The sequence below is a fragment of the Rana temporaria genome, chromosome 1, assembly GCF_905171775.1.
Source record: "Rana temporaria chromosome 1, aRanTem1.1, whole genome shotgun sequence".
NCBI classification, from domain to species: Eukaryota; Metazoa; Chordata; class Amphibia; order Anura; family Ranidae; genus Rana; species Rana temporaria.
Window position 1 is genome coordinate 190,781,351 of NC_053489.1, and position 20,005 is coordinate 190,801,355.

A 20,005-nucleotide genomic window follows, 5' to 3' on the forward strand; every position below is an offset into this window, starting at 1 on the left:
CTCTTCCCGACAACCCTTGCCATTGGTTGTCGGGGTATGCGGGCGGGGGCTTATCGGAATCTGGGAGTCCCCTTTAATAAGGGGGCCCCCAGATACCGGCCCCCCACCCTAAGTGAATGGATATGGGGTACATCGTACCCCTATCCATTCACCTGGAGGCAAAAAGTAAAAGTTAATAAACACACAACACAAGGCTTTTTAAAATATTTTATTATTCTGCTCCGGACGCCCCCCCTGTCTTCGTTATTAGCTCAATTACCAGGGGGGCTTCTTCTTCCACTCTCCGGGGGTCTTCTCCGCTCTCCGGGGGTCTTCCGCTCTCCGGGGGGGCTTCTCCGGACTCCGGGGGGGCTTCTCCGGACTCCGGGGGGCTTCTTCCATCTTCTCCCCTCTTCCGCTCTTGACTCGGCGAACCCCGGTTCTTCTGCAGCTCTCCGGTGCCTTCTTCTTCAGCGCTGGCTGCCTGCTATGTTTGTGTGTTAGCTCGATTTCAAACAGGCAGCCGGCGCGGTCTTCTGTGGCGTCAGGGTCTTCTGGTCTTCTGTTCTTCCGATGTTGCCTCGTCGCCTGTTGTCGCTGTAATGATGGAAGCGCGCCTTGCATCACATTTATATAGGCATCACCGTCCCATCATGCTCCGGTAGGTACCCACGTGGTGGGTGCCTACCCACGTGCACCCACCACGTGGGTACCTACCGGAGCATGATGGGACGGTGATGCCTATATAAATGGGATGCAAGGCGCGCTTCCATCATTACAGCGACAACAGGCGACGAGGCAACATCGGAAGAACAGAAGACCAGAAGACCCTGACGCCACAGAAGACCGCGCCGGCTGCCTGTTTGAAATCGAGCTAACACACAAACATAGCAGGCAGCCAGCGCTGAAGAAGAAGGCACCGGAGAGCTGCAGAAGAACCGGGGTTCGCCGAGTCAAGAGCGGAAGAGGGGAGAAGATGGAAGAAGCCCCCCGGAGTCTGGAGAAGCCCCCCCGGAGTCCGGAGAAGCCCCCCCGGAGAGCGGAAGACCCCCGGAGAGCGGAGAAGACCCCCGGAGAGCGGAAGAAGAAGCCCCCCCTGGTAATTGAGCTAATAACGAAGACAGGGGGGGCGTCCGGAGCAGAATAATAAAATATTTTAAAAAGCCTTGTGTTGTGTGTTTATTAACTTTTACTTTTTGCCTCCAGGTGAATGGATAGGGGTACGATGTACCCCATATCCATTCACTTAGGGTGGGGGGCCGGTATCTGGGGGCCCCCTTATTAAAGGGGACTCCCAGATTCCGATAAGCCCCCGCCCGCATACCCCGACAACCAATGGCAAGGGTTGTCGGGAAGAGGTCCTGTCCTCATCAACATGGGGACAGGGTGCTCTGGGGTGGGGGGGCCCGCAGTGCGCCCCCCTGCCCCAGAGCACCCAACCCCCCCATGTTGAGGGCACGCGGCCTGGCACGGCTCAGGAGGGGGGGGGGCGCTCGCTCGTCCCCACTCCCTTCCTGGCCGGCCGGGTAGCGTGCTTTGGATACGGGTCTGGTATGGATTGTAGGGGGACCCCCTACGTCAATTTTTCGGCGTGGGGGGGTCTCCTTACAACCCATGCCAGACCTAAGGGCCTGGTATGCTCCTGGGGGGGGAACCCATGCCGTTTTTTTTCTTTGAAAATGGGCATGGAGTTCTCCCTCAGGAATGCATGCCGCTGTCATTTTTTTTATCCCCGACGCAACTTTAAGCCGTCGCGATCCTCAAAACTCGGCGTAACGTAACTTCGCGCATGCGCAGTACGGCCGGCACGCATGCGCAGTACGGCCGGCGCGGGAGCGCGCCTCATTTAAATGGGACTCGCCCCATTTGAATAGGAACGCCTTGCGCCGGCGGAATTTTAGTTACACAGCCTGAAATTTCTAGATAAGTGCTTTGTGGATCAGGCACTTAGGTAGAAACAGGTTTTTGTGGATCTGGCCCACAGTGTCTTAACCAGATAGATAGATAGATAGATAGATAGATAGATAGATAGATAGATAGATAGATAGATAGATAGATAGATAGATAGATAGATAGATAGATAGATAGAGTAGTTAAAAGTACAGTTTGTAGAGAATATATTCACATCATTAGGCGTTGTCAATATATTTATAAACTGTACAGCTCAGCTAGTTTATCTATTAGTATCTGTCAGGCAGGAGATTGTTCTACATGCAGCGCTCTAACGTGTTGTATTGCCTGCATTAGGGATTTACTTTAAATATAATTATTCTGTGTTATTTAACGTGTGCTAGTTAATTGCACACACAGACGCATTACCTGTTACTGCACGTGTGCAATTTATTTGCACAGAAGCGCAGTCGCTGTTAATGCAACTGGGCTATTGAATTGCACAGAAACGCAGTCGCTATTACTGCGTGCGTGCTGTTTAATAGCAACTAAAGGCAGTTGGTGTCACTGCGTGCGTGCTGTTAAATCGCATTTGACCGCAGTCGCTATTACTGCGTGCGTGCTGTTTAATAGCAACTAAAGGCAGTTGGTGTCACTGCGTGCGTGCTATTAAATCGCATTTGACCGCAGTCGCTATTACTGCATCCGTGCTGTTTAATAGCAACTAAAGGCAGTTGGTGTCACTGCGTGCGTGCTGTTAAATCGCATTTGGCCGCAGTCGCTATTACTGCGTGCGTGCTGTTTAATAGCAACTAAAGGCAGTTGGTGTCACTGCGTGCGTGCTGTTAAATCGCATTTGACCGCAGTCGTTATTACTGCGTGCGTGCAGTTTAATAGCAACTAAAGGCAGTTGGTGTCACTGCGTGCGTGCTGTTAAATCGCATTTGACCGCAGTCGCTATTACTGCGTGCGTGCTGTTTAATAGCAACTAAAGGCAGTTGGTGTCACTGCGTGCGTGCTGTTAAATCGCATTTGGCCGCAGTCGCTATTACTGCGTGCGTGCTGTTTAATAGCAACTAAAGGCAGTTGGTGTCACTGCGTGCGTGCTGTTAAATCGCATTTGACCGCAGTCGCTATTACTGCGTGCGTGCTGCTTAATAGCAACTAAAGGCAGTTGGTGTCACTGCGTGCGTGCTGTTAAATCGCATTTGACCGCAGTCGCTATTACTGCGTGCGTGCTGTTTAATAGCAACTAAAGGCAGTTGGTGTCACTGCGTGCGTGCTGTTAAATCGCATTTGACCGCAGTCGCTATTACTGCGTGCGTGCTGTTTAATAGCAACTAAAGGCAGTTGGTGTTACTGCGTGCGTGCTGTTAAATCGCATTTGACCGCAGTCGCTATTACTGCGTGCGTGCTGCTTAATAGCAACTAAAGGCAGTTGGTGTGACTGCGACTATTTTGTTACTTTACACTTGAGCCAAGTCGCTCTTACTGTGTGGTTGCTGTTTAATACCATCTGAACGCAGTTGGTGTGACAGCGACTATTTTGTTACTTTACACTTGAGCCAAGTTGCTCTTACTGTGTGGTTGCTGTTTAATACCATCTGAACGCAGTTGGTGTGACAGCGACTATTTTGTTACTTTACACTTGAGCCAAGTCGCTCTTACTGTGTGGTTGCTGTTTAATACCATCTGAACGCAGTTGGTGTGACTGCGACTATTTTGTTACTTTACACTTGAGCCAAGTCGCTCTTACTGTGTGGTTGCTGTTTAATACCATCTGAACGCAGTTGGTGTGACTGCGACTATTTTATTACTTTACACTTGAGCCAAGTCGCTCTTACTGTGTGGTTGCTGTTTAATACCATCTGAACGCAGTTGGTGTGACAGCGACTATTTTCTTACTTTACACTTGAGCCAAGTCGCTCTTACTGTGTGGTTGCTGTTTAATACCATCTGAACGCAGTTGGTGTGACATCGACTATTTTCTTACTTTACACTTGAGCCAAGTCGCTCTTACTGTGTGGTTGCTGTTTAATACCATCTGAAAGCAGTTGGTGTGACAGCGACTATTTTGTTACTTTACACTTGAGCCAAGTGGTAGATTCTGCCCCCTTCCGTGAGTTTGTGGAATGTGCAGTACCTCAGTGGCAAGTACCCAAACGCCACTTTTTTTCACGGAAGGCGATTCCGGCTCTCTACCGGCATGTGGAAGGCAATGTCCATACCTCGCTGGACAGGGCGGTCAGTGGTAAGGTGCATCTTACCGCTGACTCATGGTCCAGCAGGCATGGACAGGGACGTTACCTGTCTTTTACGGCCCATTGGGTGACTCTGCTGGCAGCTGGGAAGGACGCAGGTCAAGGCACAGTAGTTTTGGAGGTTGTTCCACCACCACGCCTCCAAAACACTACAACTGCTTGTGACACACCTCTCTCCTCCACCCCCTCCTCTTCTTCTTCCTCTGTGGCCTCTTCCTGTGGTGATGTTGGCTCAGAACCAGCCGTGCTCCGTAGGCGTACGACGGGCTACGCAGGAATGCAGGCCAAGAGATGCCATGCGGTCCTAGAGCTGGTGTGCTTGGGAGACAGGAGCCACACTGGGGAAGAGGTTCTTTCAGCTCTGCAGGGGCAGGCTCAGAGGTGGTTGACGCCACGCCAGCTGAAGCCTGGAATGGTGGTCAGCGATAATGGCACCAACCTCCTCTCTGCCCTGCGACGTGGAAAACTCACCCATGTGCCCTGTTTTGCGCATGTTCTCAATTTGGTGGTGCAGCGGTTCTTGGGCAGGTACCCTGGCTTACAGGATGTCCTGAGGCAGGCCAGGAAAGTCTGTGTGCATTTCCGGAGGTCATATAATGCCACTGCTCGGCTGACAGACCTCCAGAGGGAATACAACCTGCCCAAGAACCGCCTAATCTGTGACATGCCCACCAGATGGAACTCTACTTTGGCCATGCTGCAGCGGCTGCACACGCAGCAGAGGGCCATCAATGAGTACCTGTGCCAATATGGCAGCAGAACTGGCTCAGGGGAGCTTGGGTTTTTTTCACCACGCCAGTGGGCCTTGATCAGGGATGCATACACTGTCCTGTCACCATTTGAGGAGGCCACGAGGATGGTGAGCAGTGACAGTGCATGCATCAGTGAGACTGTCCCGCTTATTCACATGTTGGAGCACACCCTACGTGAAATAATGGACAGGGCCCTTGAGGCAGAACAGAGGGAGGAAGAGGAGGACTTCCTTACCTCTCAAGGCCCCCTTTATCCAGACACTGTTCCTGCTTGCCCACCTGGAACACAGGAAGAGGAGGAGGAGGATGAGGAAGAGGAGGAGGAGGAGGATTGTATCAGCAGCATGGAGGTGGAGCCTAGCACTCAGCATCAACAGCAGCAGTCTTCAAGGGATCATTTACAGTCCCAAGGAACACGTGGACTTTTACGTGGCTGGGATGAGGTGGCTGAGGATCCTGTCGTCCTCAGTGACCCAGAGGACTGTGCCCCGAATGCCTCTGCAAACCTACGCTGCATGGCCTCCCTGATTCTGCAAAGCCTGCGTAAGGATCCTCGTGTACGTGCTATCAAGGAGAGGGATCATTACTGGCTGGCAACTCTCCTTGATCCACGTTACAAGAGTAAGGTAACGGATCTTATGTTGCCATCGCAGAGGGAGCAGAAGATGAAACTACTGCGGGAGGCCTTGCAGAAGGGTCTGTGCAATGCGTTCCCAGAACCGGGGGGATTACCAAAACCTGGCCCTGGACAACGTCTTGCTGAGGCTTCGGTGAGTCAGAGAAGGAGCGGTGGAGAAGGTGGCCGTCTGACCGATGCATTCAGACAATTTTTTAATCCGCAGCCCCAAGGTCTGACCGGTTCCAGCAACCATCGCCAGCGTCTGGTTTACATGGTCCGGGAATACCTAGCGGCAAGATCCGACTTGGACACCTTCCCCACGAAAAATCCTCTGGCTTACTGGGTCTTGAGGATGGATCACTGGCCAGAGCTTGCACAGTACGCAATTGAGCTACTGGCTTGCCCTGCATCCAGTGTTCTTTCAGAACGTACATTCAGTGCTGCTGGAGGCTTTGTGACCGATCACAGGGTACGCCTCTCCACCGACTCTGTTGATCGACTGACCTTCATCAAAATGAATCAGGCTTGGATCAACACCGGCTACCAAGCACCTGATGCTGATGTTACTGAATAAGAATTTTGTGTTGAAATATCAGATCCCTTTGAGACTGCTGATGCTGAGTGACTGTCCTGTTGTGCTGCTGATGGAATATCCTTCTCCTCCTCACTTTTCATGCTGTTAGCTAGTAAGAAATTTTGTTTTTCTGTGCTCCGCCACCAGTGCCTAAGGCCTAATTTTTCTGCCCCTGTTTAACAGGGGCGCCTAATAACAATTTTTGATGCAATACTTTGCACGTGGCCTAAGGCACAATTTTTGTGCCCCTGTATAACAGGGGCGCCTAATAACAATTTTTGATGCAATACTTTGCACGTGGCTCCTTGTTGCGCTCCAATTACAGATATTGGGAGGGGTTGCAGTGTTATGTTGCACCTACGGACACATTTTTATGCCCCTGTGTAACAGGGGCGCCTAATAACAATTTTTGATGCAATACTTTGCACGTGGCTCCTTGTTGCGCTCCAATTACAGATATTGGGAGGGGTTGCAGTGTTATGTTGCGCCTATGGACACATTTTTATGCCCCTGTGTAACAAGGGCGCCTAATAACAATTTTTGATGCAATACTTTGCATGTGGCTCCTTGTTGCGCTCCAATTACAGATATTGGGAGGGGTTGCAGTGTTATGTTGCGCCTATGGACACATTTTTATGCCCCTGTGTAACAAGGGCGCCTAATAACAATTTTTGATGCAATACTTTGCACGTGGCTCCTTGTTGCGCTCCAATTACAGATATTGGGAGGGGTTGCAGTGTTATGTTGCGCCTATGTACACATTTTTATGCCCCTGTGTAACAAGGGCGCCTAATAACAATTTTTGATGCAATACTTTGCACGTGGCTCCTTGTTGCGCTCCAATTACAGATATTGGGAGGGGTTGCAGTGTTATGTTGCGCCTACGGACACATTTTTATGCCCCTGTGTAACAGGGGCACCTAATAACAATTTTTGATGCAATACTTTGCACGTGGCTCCTTGTTGCGCTCCAATTACAGATATTGGGAGGGGTTGCAGTGTTATGTTGCGCCTATGGACACATTTTTATGCCCCTGTGTAACAAGGGCGCCTAATAACAATTTTTGATGCAATACTTTGCACGTGGCTCCTTGTTGCGCTCCAATTACAGATATTGGGAGGGGTTGCAGTGTTATGTTGCGCCTACGGACACATTTTTATGCCCCTGTGTAACAGGGGCACCTAATAACAATTTTTGATGCAATACTTTGCACGTGGCTCCTTGTTGCGCTCCAATTACAGATATTGGGAGGGGTTGCAGTGTTATGTTGCGCCTACGGACACATTTTTATGCCCCTGTGTAACAAGGGCGCCTAATAACAATTTTTGATGCAATACTTTGCACGTGGCTCCTTGTTGCGCTCCAATTACAGATATTGGGAGGGGTTGCAGTGTTATGTTGCGCCTACGGACACATTTTTATGCCCCTGTGTAACAGGGGCGCCTAATAACAATTTTTGATGCAATACTTTGCACGTGGCTCCTTGTTGCGCTCCAATTACAGATATTGGGAGGGGTTGCAGTGTTATGTTGCGCCTACGGACACATTTTTATGCCCCTGTGTAACAGGGGCGCCTAATAACAATTTTTGATGCAATACTTTGCACGTGGCTCCTTGTTGCGCTCCAATTACAGATATTGGGAGGGGTTGCAGTGTTATGTTGCGCCTACGGACACATTTTTATGCCCCTGTGTAACAGGGCCGCCTAATAACAATTTTTGATGCAATACTTTGCACGTGGCTCCTTGTTGCGCTCCAATTACAGATATTGGGAGGGGTTGCAGTGTTATGTTGCGCATACGGACACATTTTTATGCCCCTGTGTAACAAGGGCGCCTAATAACAATTTTTGATGCAATACTTTGCACGTGGCTCTTTGTTGCGCTACAATTACAGTATGTTTGAGGGGTGCCCTTTTTTCTACAATTTTGCTTTCCCAAAAAGATAATGCCACCCCCCCACCACCCCTAAAATAATCGAGATATTGTTCCCACACAGCACGTGCGCAACCAGTATTAAATTACTTTGTTCTTATAATAATTTAATGTTGTGCAGGGACATTTCTAAACATGTGCCACTACTAGAGACACACAGCAGGTGTGATATTTGAAGGAATTTTTCATTTTTTTTTTTTCACTTTAAACATCATTAAAATCGCTGCTCCGCAAAAACGTCCGTTTTTAAAATATTTTTTTCGATTGATACATGTTCCCTGGGGCAAGACCCGGGTTCTGGAAGACGTTTACCAACATTAAATTGAATATTGGTCTTTAAAATGATCGTTTTTGAATTCGAACGTTCGAGTCCCATAGACTTCAATGGGGTTCTAAATGTTCGCGCGAACCCGCGGTCTGTTCGAACGTTCTGATGCGAACCGAACCCGGGTATGTTCGGCTCATCCCTAATTGTGACTTTCTAGACACTGGCATCCTAACAACCAATGATGTCATCAGTTAATAAGGAGGACCTCTGTTGTCTCCACAGCATCCTTGATTGATTCTCCTGTGTTCATCTCCCTCAGCACTAGGGTCACATTAGGTGACTAATGGAGAAAAATTGATGAAGAAGAGAAACATTGGAATACTAGTCAGTACCAGTGTGCAATAGTGTATTTGCTTTGGAAGAATAAATCACCTCTCTAACATTAGGTGTCCTATGTGTGGATGTTGCTGCATTATGTAAAGCTATTCGAATAGTTTTTTACATTTTAGAATGGGGTGCCTCAAGATTGTCCATAATTTTAAAGGGTGCCTTGAGATTGTCTATAATTGTAAAGGGTGCCTTGACTCATAAAAAATTGGCACTGCCCTAAATACTAAATCTGATTGTGATTGTAATCATCATACAATTTAGCATTTTTAGAAGTAGCTATATAGCCTCATTTAGCACCAATTCTGTTAATGATCAACAGCAAATTATCAAAAGCAAATGGTATTTTTTTTTTGGCAAACTAGAATCAGTCCTAGGCTTTAAGTTTGCTGAGGAAGGAAGAATTTGCATGTTGGACATTGACATGTGCGCCACATATATTGATGGTGGTTATGATAAGGTTGATGTCAGTGTCAAGAAGCTCTAGAAAAAAACTAACCTCTCGTTTAAAGACATTTAATAAATAGAATTGTTTGAAGGACTATTTGAAGCATAAGGCTATAGAGTTTAAGATTTTATTATGATAATTTGTTGAGTGACATTGTTTGGAGTTGTAATGTTTCTATACTGCTGTTACTTTCTTTATAGAACTAATGCCGCGTACACACGATCGGATTTTCCGACTAAAAAAATCAGATGGACTTGTTTCATCGGAAATTCCGATCGTGTGTGGGCCCCATGTGACTTTTTTCCATCGGAGTAAAAAAATAGAACATGTTTTAAATTATTCCGATGGGAAATTACGATTGTCTGTGTGGAATTCCGTCTGAGAAAAATCCACGCATGCTCAGAATCAAGTCGAAGCATTGAACTTTTTTCTTGTTTTACGTCACCGCGTTTTGGGCAGTCGGAATTTAGTCTGACAGTGTGTATGCAAGACAGCTTGAATAGAATTGCGACTAAAAAATCCATCGGATTTTAGACCATCGCATACTCCAATTGTGTGTATGCAGCATAAGTTTACCATAACTTACATTACTGTGTTATTTAAAAATGATATGGACCATTACAGGCAATTCTCATCTTTTCTGCCATGTGGCAATGTTACCAATGGTACCACAGGGGTAGCAGTAAATACTGTATAATGCATATTTCTTATAATATTGAGACTTGAGACTTCTGCACTTTGTGTGTGAGTAACTCACCTGTGCTCCTCTCACTGTGTCTGCCTGTTGCATTTATTTCTGTTCCTGCTGTGCTCCCTGGCATTAAGGGGGTTCGATAGTCATAATGAACACAAGTGACTACATGCAGGAAATGCATAGGCAGCTATTAAACTCTATGCCAAATTAGGAGAGAACCCTACAGAACTCACAAACATGGTGAAAAGCTTACCTTTAGGAATTAGAGATCATTTATTGACATTAATACCTGAGAAACTAAAAGTTAGCTATTTTTACATGTGTCCAAAAATCCATAAAGAGGGGAACCCAGGCAGACTCATAATCTCAGGTATTGGTATGCTCACTGAAAATATCTTGAGCTGGGTAGAAATATATTATAAAACCTAAGATCTATAAAACAGCCAGATACACTGAAGACACAACAGTTTTTTTCGTAAACAAGCATGCTACCCTTGGTTCTGTACCTGAAAGAACCATCCTAGCCATCATGGGTATTTCAGCCTGACTGCAATATCTTCCAGACCTGAACAAACCTGCTGAACCAGTTATTTAGCTGTTACATTTATCCTGACACATTTTTTTTATTTGGCCATGACCTCTACTAGAAGCAGATAGGGGTGGCCTGCCTCTACTTCATTGATTATCTGGGCCGCAAGTGTGAAGGACATTTCACAATTCTCACAGGAACTACAAAAAACGTTCACCCCCACAACAAAACTTAAATTAAACAACTCACAGAAATAAACAAATTTCCTGTACAATAAACCCCGCATAGGCCACCCCACGTACCACATGCATGACAGCTTTCATCCTAGGCACATAAAAGAATCTCTCATCTATAGTCAGCCCATAAGATACAATATATGTTCCGACACTACAGTTTTAGCAAATTAACTCTTTTACTTTACGTTACTTTTACTTTAATTTGCCCAGTGACACTCTTAAGCTCGGATTACTATAGATATAGAATATATTGAGGGAAGAAAAAGTGTTACTAAACCCAGGAACCTGCATTCACTATATCTGGTCTCCCACAGTACACAGAACATGAAAATGCCAAGTAAGTTCTTACCCCTTTCTGCTATGATGCTTTTGAACCCTGGATGACCCTATTTGAGCCTGTTTGACCGATGGCTTGTCTACTTTTCTCTTATGTCTCTTATGGCACTATTAACAGTGCCTTGCCGCACTGTGCTTACTGGGACTCCTCTTTTGATTCCTGTTTTGTACCTCATACAGGTAATCATCTTCCACGTTCCCCTTCCACTCTTCCCTTCCCTTCCCCTCCCCTCCCCTCCCCCCCTTTCCCCCTCCCCTTTTTTTGTTGTGTGATGCTTTTATATATATTTTTTTGATACTATGTTAATAAATGTATCTAATTTTTGATATATCTACTCTCTTTGAGTCCATCTACTTACCTTGTACCGTTCCTCTCTTCTTTTGGGTTCTCTTGTGTTTTTTTGGTCCCTTGAGCCCCACCTCTATTCCATGGAAATGCAATTATTTTAGTGAATATAAATTGCTAAATAACTTTTAGCAGAAGAATGTGCCTGGACATCCTATTTTTGTGTCAATTACCCCAATGAAACTAAACTGATCCGGCTCTCTACAGCTAAACCGTTTACACCAGCATTTACCACTTAAGTGTGTCAAGAAAAAAGCAGTTGTATTTTTTTAAATATTTATTTTACTGCTCCTTATTGTAACTTTTGTATACTCTGTAAATATCAGCACCACTTGGACCTTAGAAAAAGGGGGTAGGCCCAAATCGTGTACTAAAAATGTAAATAAAAAAGATTTCATGAACAGTACTTAACGTGTTACTAAACCCAGGAACCTGCATTCACTATATCTGGTCTCCCACAGTACCCCTTTCTGCTATGACACTTTTGAACCCTGGATGACCCTATTTGAGCCTGTTTGACCGATGGCTTGTCTACTTTTCTCTTATGTCTCCTATGTCACTATCAACAGTGCCTTGCCGCACTGTGCTTACTGGGACTCCTCTTTTGATTCCTGTTTTGTACCTCATACAGGTAATCATCTTCCACTACGGTTCCCTACTGTGCATGCACAGAGTTCGGCCACGGGGGAAGGAGGAGGGGGGCCGAACTTCCAGGGAACACGCTGCATCTCAGCCAGGTCTCTCAAAACCAGGTACCTCTAACGGTCACCACAGTTTACGATATTCCCATTACATCAGCCACAACAGCTTATCTGACACTCCACAATCTAGCAGACACGATCCATCCCATTTACCAGAATAACGAGACTTCCACACAGCTCTGTTACTGGTTTCAAAATGTATGAACGCTTTTAATGGTATCTTAGCTTTTCTTATATACAGTACAAGCATGTTAAAGTTAATCACAGGGACAAAGAACTCTCCACCCACACATCACACAATGGGGCTTCAATCACATTATTTTAGACAATGACATTCAGTTGAGTTAATTATCCCCAGACGTCCCGTCTCTGCATTAGAGGGGTTAATTACTACAGCTTGACAAGTCACATTCCACATATAAAACAGTATTAGCATACATAATGAGAGGTCTTAGGAGCCAGGCTGACTTAACACCTAAAAGCTAAACATCTGACCTTTATGGACTGAATTAGCATCGCACAGTGGAATGTCTAGGAGCAGCCCCAATTAACACCTCAAAAGCATGTGTCTTCACATTGAATGAAAACACTCCACTGACCTGGTGGGGTCAGAATAACCACTTGTAATATCTCAAGATATTCTGCAACATGAATTATCAGTAATGTCCCATCTCATGTAATTTATAATTAATATTTCTCAGTCACCCTATGCCCAAAAGGGGCACAGGATGACCCTAGACCCAAGAGTCATTAGTGACACTGGCACAGGAGTACCCCCCTCCTTCAAAAGTCTCTGGGTGTCATGGGTCATTCTGTTACAGCACCCAATCCCCTCTTGCCTCCTGAATAGTGATGTACAGAACTGTTCGCCGGCGAATAGTTCACGTCGATTTTCGCTTGTTCGCAATTCGCCGCCGCGGGTGAACATATGCGATGTTCGATCCGCCTCCTATTAATTAACATTGAGCAAACTTTGACCCTCTACCTCACAGTCAGCAGACACATTCCAGCCAATCAGCAGCATACCCTCCCTCCCTGACCCTCCCACCTCCTGGACAGCATCCATTTTTAGAATCATTCGGAACCTGCAGTCTTAGTGAGAGGAGGGACAGTGTAGCTGCTGCTGTTTGAATAGGGAAATCTATAGCTAGGCTAGTGTTTTCAGTGTCCACTCCAGTCCTGAAAGACTCATCTGATCTCTGCTGTAAGGACAGCACCCAAAAAAGCCCCTTTTAGGGCTAGTATATCAGTCTGCTTTTTTTTCCTCTGTAATCTAATTGCAGTTGCAGAGCCGATCCTAGGCAGGGTGCACAGGGTGCATTGCACCCAGGCGCCTGCAGAGGTGGGGGCGCCGAACATCTAACAGACTCTCTAACAGAAGCCCTCTCTGTGTCCATCAGAGAGGCCCCCCTCCAGGTCCCCATAAAGTACTCTGCTTCTCTTCCTGTATTTTGTTTATTGTTAAGAGATCATGTAAGGATCCCAGGGAAATTAAGACTTTGTGGGGGATCATCTCTGTGGTTGAGTCATTGCCATAGAAACATTTGTAAAGGGGAGCAGTTAGTAAAATGACGATGCCCATGTGGGGGGCACCAGAAATATTTCTGCACCCAGGCGCCTGGAACCCTAGGATCGGCCCTGTGCAGTTGCCTGCTAGGCAGCGTGTGTGTGTCAGGATCACAGCGTACACTGTGCCCAGTGCCGCACCCACCACTCATCTATCTAGTGGCACAGTAGATAGCATTTAAAAAAAATATATATTTAACTGCAATAGAATAGTAGTCAGTTGCCTCCTGCCTGGCTGTCAGCGTGTGTCAGGCTCACAGCGTACACTGTGCCCACTGCCGCACTCACCACTCATCTATCTGGTGGCACAGTAGATAACATTTAAAAAAAAATTGGACTGCAATAGAATAGAAGTCAGTTGCCTGCTGCCTGGCTGCCAGCGTGTGTCAGGCTCACAGCGTACACTGTGCCCAGTGCCGCACCCACCACTCATCTATCTGGTGGCACAGTAGATAACATAAACATTTTTTGACTGCAATAGAATAGTAGTCAGTTGCCTGGCTGCCAGCGTGTGTCAGGGGCACAGCGTACACTGTGCCCAGTGCCACCCACCACTCATCTATCTGGTGGCACAGTAGATAACATTTAAAAAAAATTTACTGCAATAGAATGGCTGCCAACGTGTGTCAGGCTCATAGCGTATACTGTGCCCACTTGCCCAGTGCCACCACTCATATATCTGGTGGCATAGTAGATTAAATAAAAAAATAAAAAAACACAATTTTGACAGCAATAGAATAGCAGTTAGTTGTCTGCAGGCGTGTGTCAGGCCTACAGCGTCTACTCTGCCAACTTCTGCCAGTGCACAGTGCCACTCATATCTGGTGTCACAGTAGCTTGCACGCAGTACAACTAAATGAATAAAAAAAATGACTGGCAGAGGCAGGCCACTCCGCAGGGGCCGTCGTGGTTCTGTGATTCCCTTTGGCCCTAGAATAATGCCCAGTGTTCAGAGGCCACGTACCCTGAACTTGAAAAGTTCTGAGGAAATAGTTAACTGGCTAACACAGGACACCCAATCTTCTACAGCTTCCACTCGAAACCTTGACGCACCATCCTCCTCCCACTTAGCTTGGGTCACCTCTCAAGTTACCACTCGCCCGCCTGCCGCCACCACCAACACTAGCATCACAGCTGCTTCACTTGATCTGTCAGAGGAGTTATTTACACATCAGTTGGAAGAAATGAGTGATGCGCAACCATCATTGCCAGAGGATGTAGATAAAAGGGATATGACTCAGTCAGGCAGCATTACAAACATGGACGTATGGTGTGATGATGATGTACCCGCTGCTGCTTCCTTTGCTGAGTTGTTAGATACAAGTGAAGCGGTTGAGGATGACGATGTGTCCAGGGATGTCACGTGGGTGCCCGCTCGAAGAGAAGAAGAACAGGGGGAAAGTTCAGATGGGGAGACAGGGAGGAGGAGGAGGAGACAAGTTGGAAGCAGGGGGAGGTCGTCGCAAGGATCTAGTGGCACAGTCAGACAGCATGTATCGGCACCCGGGGTCAGCCAGACAGCACGCCAATCAATGCATGCTGTTGCCACCACCAGAATGCCGTCATTGCAAAGCTCAGCAGTGTGGCATTTTTTTTGGTGTGTCTGCCTCTGATAACAGTGATGCCATTTGCAACCTGTGCCAAAAGAAACTGAGTCGTGGGAAATCCAACATCCACCTAGGTACAACTGCTTTGCGAAGGCACATGATCACACATCACAAACGCCTATGGGATCAACACATGATGACGAGTACAAGCAGCACACAATCTCAAAGCCACCATCCTCATCCTGGTTCAGCATCTTCAGTCACGTCAACCACTGTTGTCCTCCTTGCCCCCTCTCAACCATCCGCCACTCCGTCTCTCACCTTGAGCAGTTCCTGCTCATCTGCCCACAGTCAGGTGTCTGTCAAGGACATGTTTGAGCATAAGAAGCCAATGTCACAGTCACTCCCTTGCCCGGCGTCTGACAGCTGGCTTGTCGGAACTCTTAGCCCGCCAGCTTTTACCATACAAGCTGGTGGAGTCTGAGGCCTTCAAAAAATTTGTAGCTATTGGGACACCGCAGTGGAAGGTACCCGGACGAAATTTCTTTTCACAAAAGGCAATCCCCAACCTGTACTCTATTGTGCAAAAGGAAGTCATGGCATCCCTGGCACACAGTGTTGGGGCAAGGGTCCATCTGACCACTGATACCTGGTCTGCAAAGCACGGTCAGGGCAGGTATATCACCTACACTGCGCATTGGGTAAACCTGCTGACGGCTGCCACGCATGTAATGCGTGGCTCTGCAGGGGAGTTGGTGACACCGCCATGACTTGCAGGCAGGTCTGCTGCCACCTCCTCTACTCCTCCTACTCCAGTCTTCTTCTGCTGCTGCGTCTTGCTCCACATCAACTGCACCCCCCAGCTCCCCAGGAGCTATTCCACATCACGGATATGACAGTGTCACACCATCTTGGGGTTGACTTGCCTGAAAGCAGAGAGTCACACCGGACCAGCACTCCTGTCCGCCCTGAACGCACAGGTGGATCAGTGGCTGACACCGCACCAACTGGAGATCGGCAAAGTGGTGTGTGACAACGGAAGCAATTTGTTGGCGGCATTGAATTTGGGCAAGTTGACACATATCCCGTGCATGGCACATGTGATGAATCTGATTGTACAATGCTTTGTGCATAAGTACCCAGACTTACAGGACGTCCTCAAGCAGGCCAGGAAGGTATGTGGCCATTTCAGGCGTTCCTACATGGCCATGGTGCACTTTTCAGATATCCAGCGGCGAAACAACATGCCAGCGAGGCGTTTGATTTGCGACAGCCCGACACGTTGGAATTCAACACTCCTAATGTTCGACCGCCTGCTCCAACAAGAAAAAGCCGTCAACGAGTATTTGTATGACCGGGGTGCTAGGACAGCCTCTGTGCAGCTGGGAATTTTTTTGCCACGTTAATGGATGCTCATGCGCAATGCCTGTAGGCTAATGCGTCCTTTTGAGGAGGTGACAAACCTAGTCAGTCGCACTGAAGGCAGCATCAGCGACATCATCCCATTTGTTTTCTTCCTGGAACGTGCCCTGCAAAGAGTGCTGGATCAGGCCATAGATGAGCGTGAAGAGGAAGAGGAAGAAAGTAATCCTCCTCCTACCATGACCACGCTGGTAAGGACAGGACGCTTTACAGACGTGTTGTTGATAGAGGACATGCAGAGCTTTTTTAGTCATACGCATCACCACAGCCCTTCGGGGGCCACCCTCAGAGAACAACTCGACCGACAGGTAGCAGACTACCTCGCCTTAACTGCAGATAATGACACTCTGAGGAGCGATGAACCCCTTGACTACTGGGTGTGCAGGCTTGACTTGTGGCCGGAGCTTTTCCAATTTGCGATAGAACTTCTGGCCTGCCCCGCTTCAAGTGTCCTTTCAGAAAGGACCTTCAGTGCAGCAGGAGGTATTGTCACTGAGAAGAGAAGTCGCCTAGGTCAAAAAAGTTTAGATTCCCTCACCTATATTAAGATGAATGAGGCATGGATCCTGAAGGGACTGACAGTGGGCGATACATTTGACTAAAGGCCTGATGAGATGAGCTTCCTTGGGCTACAAATGGTCTACACGCTGTTGTATTTTATCTCTGCATGCCGGATGACTTGCATGACTTATCTGCCACCAAATAGGGTTCAAGCCGCAATGTTTTAGTGCACTTTCTGCCTGGAAAACATCAATTTTTCTGGCCGCTGCTACAGCAGCTGCAACAATACCTACTTTTTCAGGCATGTGTACATGCCTAATTTTTCTGACCACTGGTGCTGCACTGTGGCTGCAAAACCAAAACCAAAAAAAGGCACATACATGTGTCAATTCCCCTTCGTGATCGTTACTTTGTTGTGGTGAAGGGGCTTGCTTATCACAATGAAATGACCACCTCTATGAGTGTGTTGGCAATGGCAATGTTGGCACACCCCAGATGATAAGGTTGTTGCTTCATTGTGAACAGACCAAAAGCGATCGGCTGGATAATTTTGCATAGAAAAAACATTCATTTTCTTTGTGATCATCTAAGGTGATCATTAAAGCCTACTAGGCCAACAATGGGCCCACACTGCAGAATCATTGTTTTCTGGGTCACTTAACTGTCACTGAACTACCTCAGCACCACCATAGGCTTTGAAAAACCCCCATCGCCTGCAATCTCCAAAATGTTCATTGACGTCAGTGAGGACAAGGAACAAGACATGGCTAGCTTGGTATCCAACCGTGTGTAAATGGGGAGTTTGCGGGTGTGCAAATGAACTGTTTGCAGGTGTTTGTGGTGCGTTAAACGGGGAGTTTGGTCTGTCTGAGTTTGGTCTGTCACTGTGAACCCTAACCCTATTACAGACAGGGTTAGGGTTAGGGTTAGGGTTACAGATAGGGTTAGGGTTAGGGTTACAGATAGGGTTATGGTTACAGATAGGGTTAGGATTAGGGTTACAGATAGGGTTAGGGTTAGGGTTACAGATAGGGTTAGGGTTACAGACAGGGTTAGGGTTAGGGTTAGGGTTAGGGTTACAGACTGTAACCCTAACCCTATCTGTAACCCTGTCTGTAACCCTAACCCTAACCCTGTCTGTAACCCTAAACCTAACCCTAACCCTATCTGTAACCCTAACCCTATCTATTACCCTAACCCTAACCCTGTCTGTAACCCTAACCCTATCTGTAACCCTAACCCTAACCCTTACACTACCTGATCGATACAACATCATACCTGATGTTTTAAAGCATGTTATTCCAAACAATTTATGAATGTTAGGTCATTTATGCCCTTTATGGATTAAAAACGAACTCTGCGACAACTACATAATTTTCCATGGGAGTTTTGCCATGGATCCCCCTCCGGCATGCCACAGTCCAGGTGTTAGTCCCCTTGAAACAACTTTTCCATCACTATTGTGGCCAGAAAGAGTCCCTGTGGGTTTTAAAATTTGCCTGCCCATTGAAGTCTAAGGCAGTTCGCCCGCTCGCGAACATTTGCGGAAGTTCGCGTTCGGCGTTCGCGAACCAAAAATTTTAGGTTTGCGACATCACTACTCCTGAACGCTTTTATCTTTAATTACTCAAGATAGCCAATATAGGGTTTCACTTTAACTGCTTCCGGACTGCCCACTGTACATTTACTGCGGCACGGTGGTCGGCTGCATGAAACAACGTACCTGTACCTGTAAATCAATCCCTAGAAGCACACTTAATCCTTTGATCACTCCTGGTGTTAACCCTTTCCCTGCCAGTGTCATTTATACAGTGACAGATCTTTTTTTTTTTTCACTGATCACTGTATTCGTGTCACTGGTCCCCAAAAAGTGTCACTTAGCAATTTGTTCACTGCAATTTCGCAGTCCTGCTAAAAATCACTGATCGCTGCCATTACTAGTAAAAAATAAATATGGCATAAATCTATCCAATAATTTGTAACTTTTGCGCAAATGAATCAATATACGCTTATTGGGATTTGTTTACCAAAAATATGTAGAAGAATACATATTGGCCTAAATTGAAGAAGACATTTGATTTTTTTTTTTATTGTTATTTATTAGATGTGTTTTATAGCAGAAAGTAAAAAAACAAATGTTTTTTGTTTTAAGCACTGTGGGCCGGATTCAGATACATTGGCGTATCTGTGCGGCCCGCGTAACATATCTCCGATATGTTACGCCGCTCTAACTTGGGGCGCAAGTTCTTTATTCACAAAGAACTTGCGCCCTTAGTTAGAGCGGCGTAGCGTATGTGTTGCGACGTAGGCCGCGTAATTCAAATGGGGATGTAGGGGGCGTGTTTTATTTAAATTTCCCTTGACCCCGCGTTTTTTACGTTTTACTTGAACGGCGCATGCGCCGTCTGTAAAATCTCCCAGTGTGCATTGCACTAAATGACGTCGCAAAGACGTCATTGCTTTCGTCGTGAACGTAAATTACGTCTATCCGTATTCGTGAACGACTTACGCAAACGACGTAAAAATTTCAAAACTCGGCGCGGGAACGACGGCCATACTTAACATTGGCTGCGCCTCATAGACCCAGGGGTAACTATACGCTGGAAAAAGCCGAACGCAAACGACGTAAAAAAAAAACACTGGGCGGTCGTTCGTTTCTGAATCTGCGTAACTCCTCATTTGCATATTCGTCGCATAATAATACGGAAGCGCCACCTAGCGGCCGGCCTGGAATTGCAGCCTAAGATCCGACGGTGTAAGACACTTACACCTGTCTTAGGAATATCTATGCGTAACTGATTCTCTGAATCAGTCGCATAGATACGACCGGCAGAACTCAGAGATACGACGGCGTATCAGGAGATACACTGTCGTATCTCTTTCTGAATCTGGCCCTGTCAGTCTTTTTTTGTTGATAGCGCAAAAAAAATGTAGAGGTGATCAAATACCACCAAAAGAAAGCTCAATCTATGAATTTTGTTTCAGCACAGCGTCGCGCGACTGCGCAATTTTCA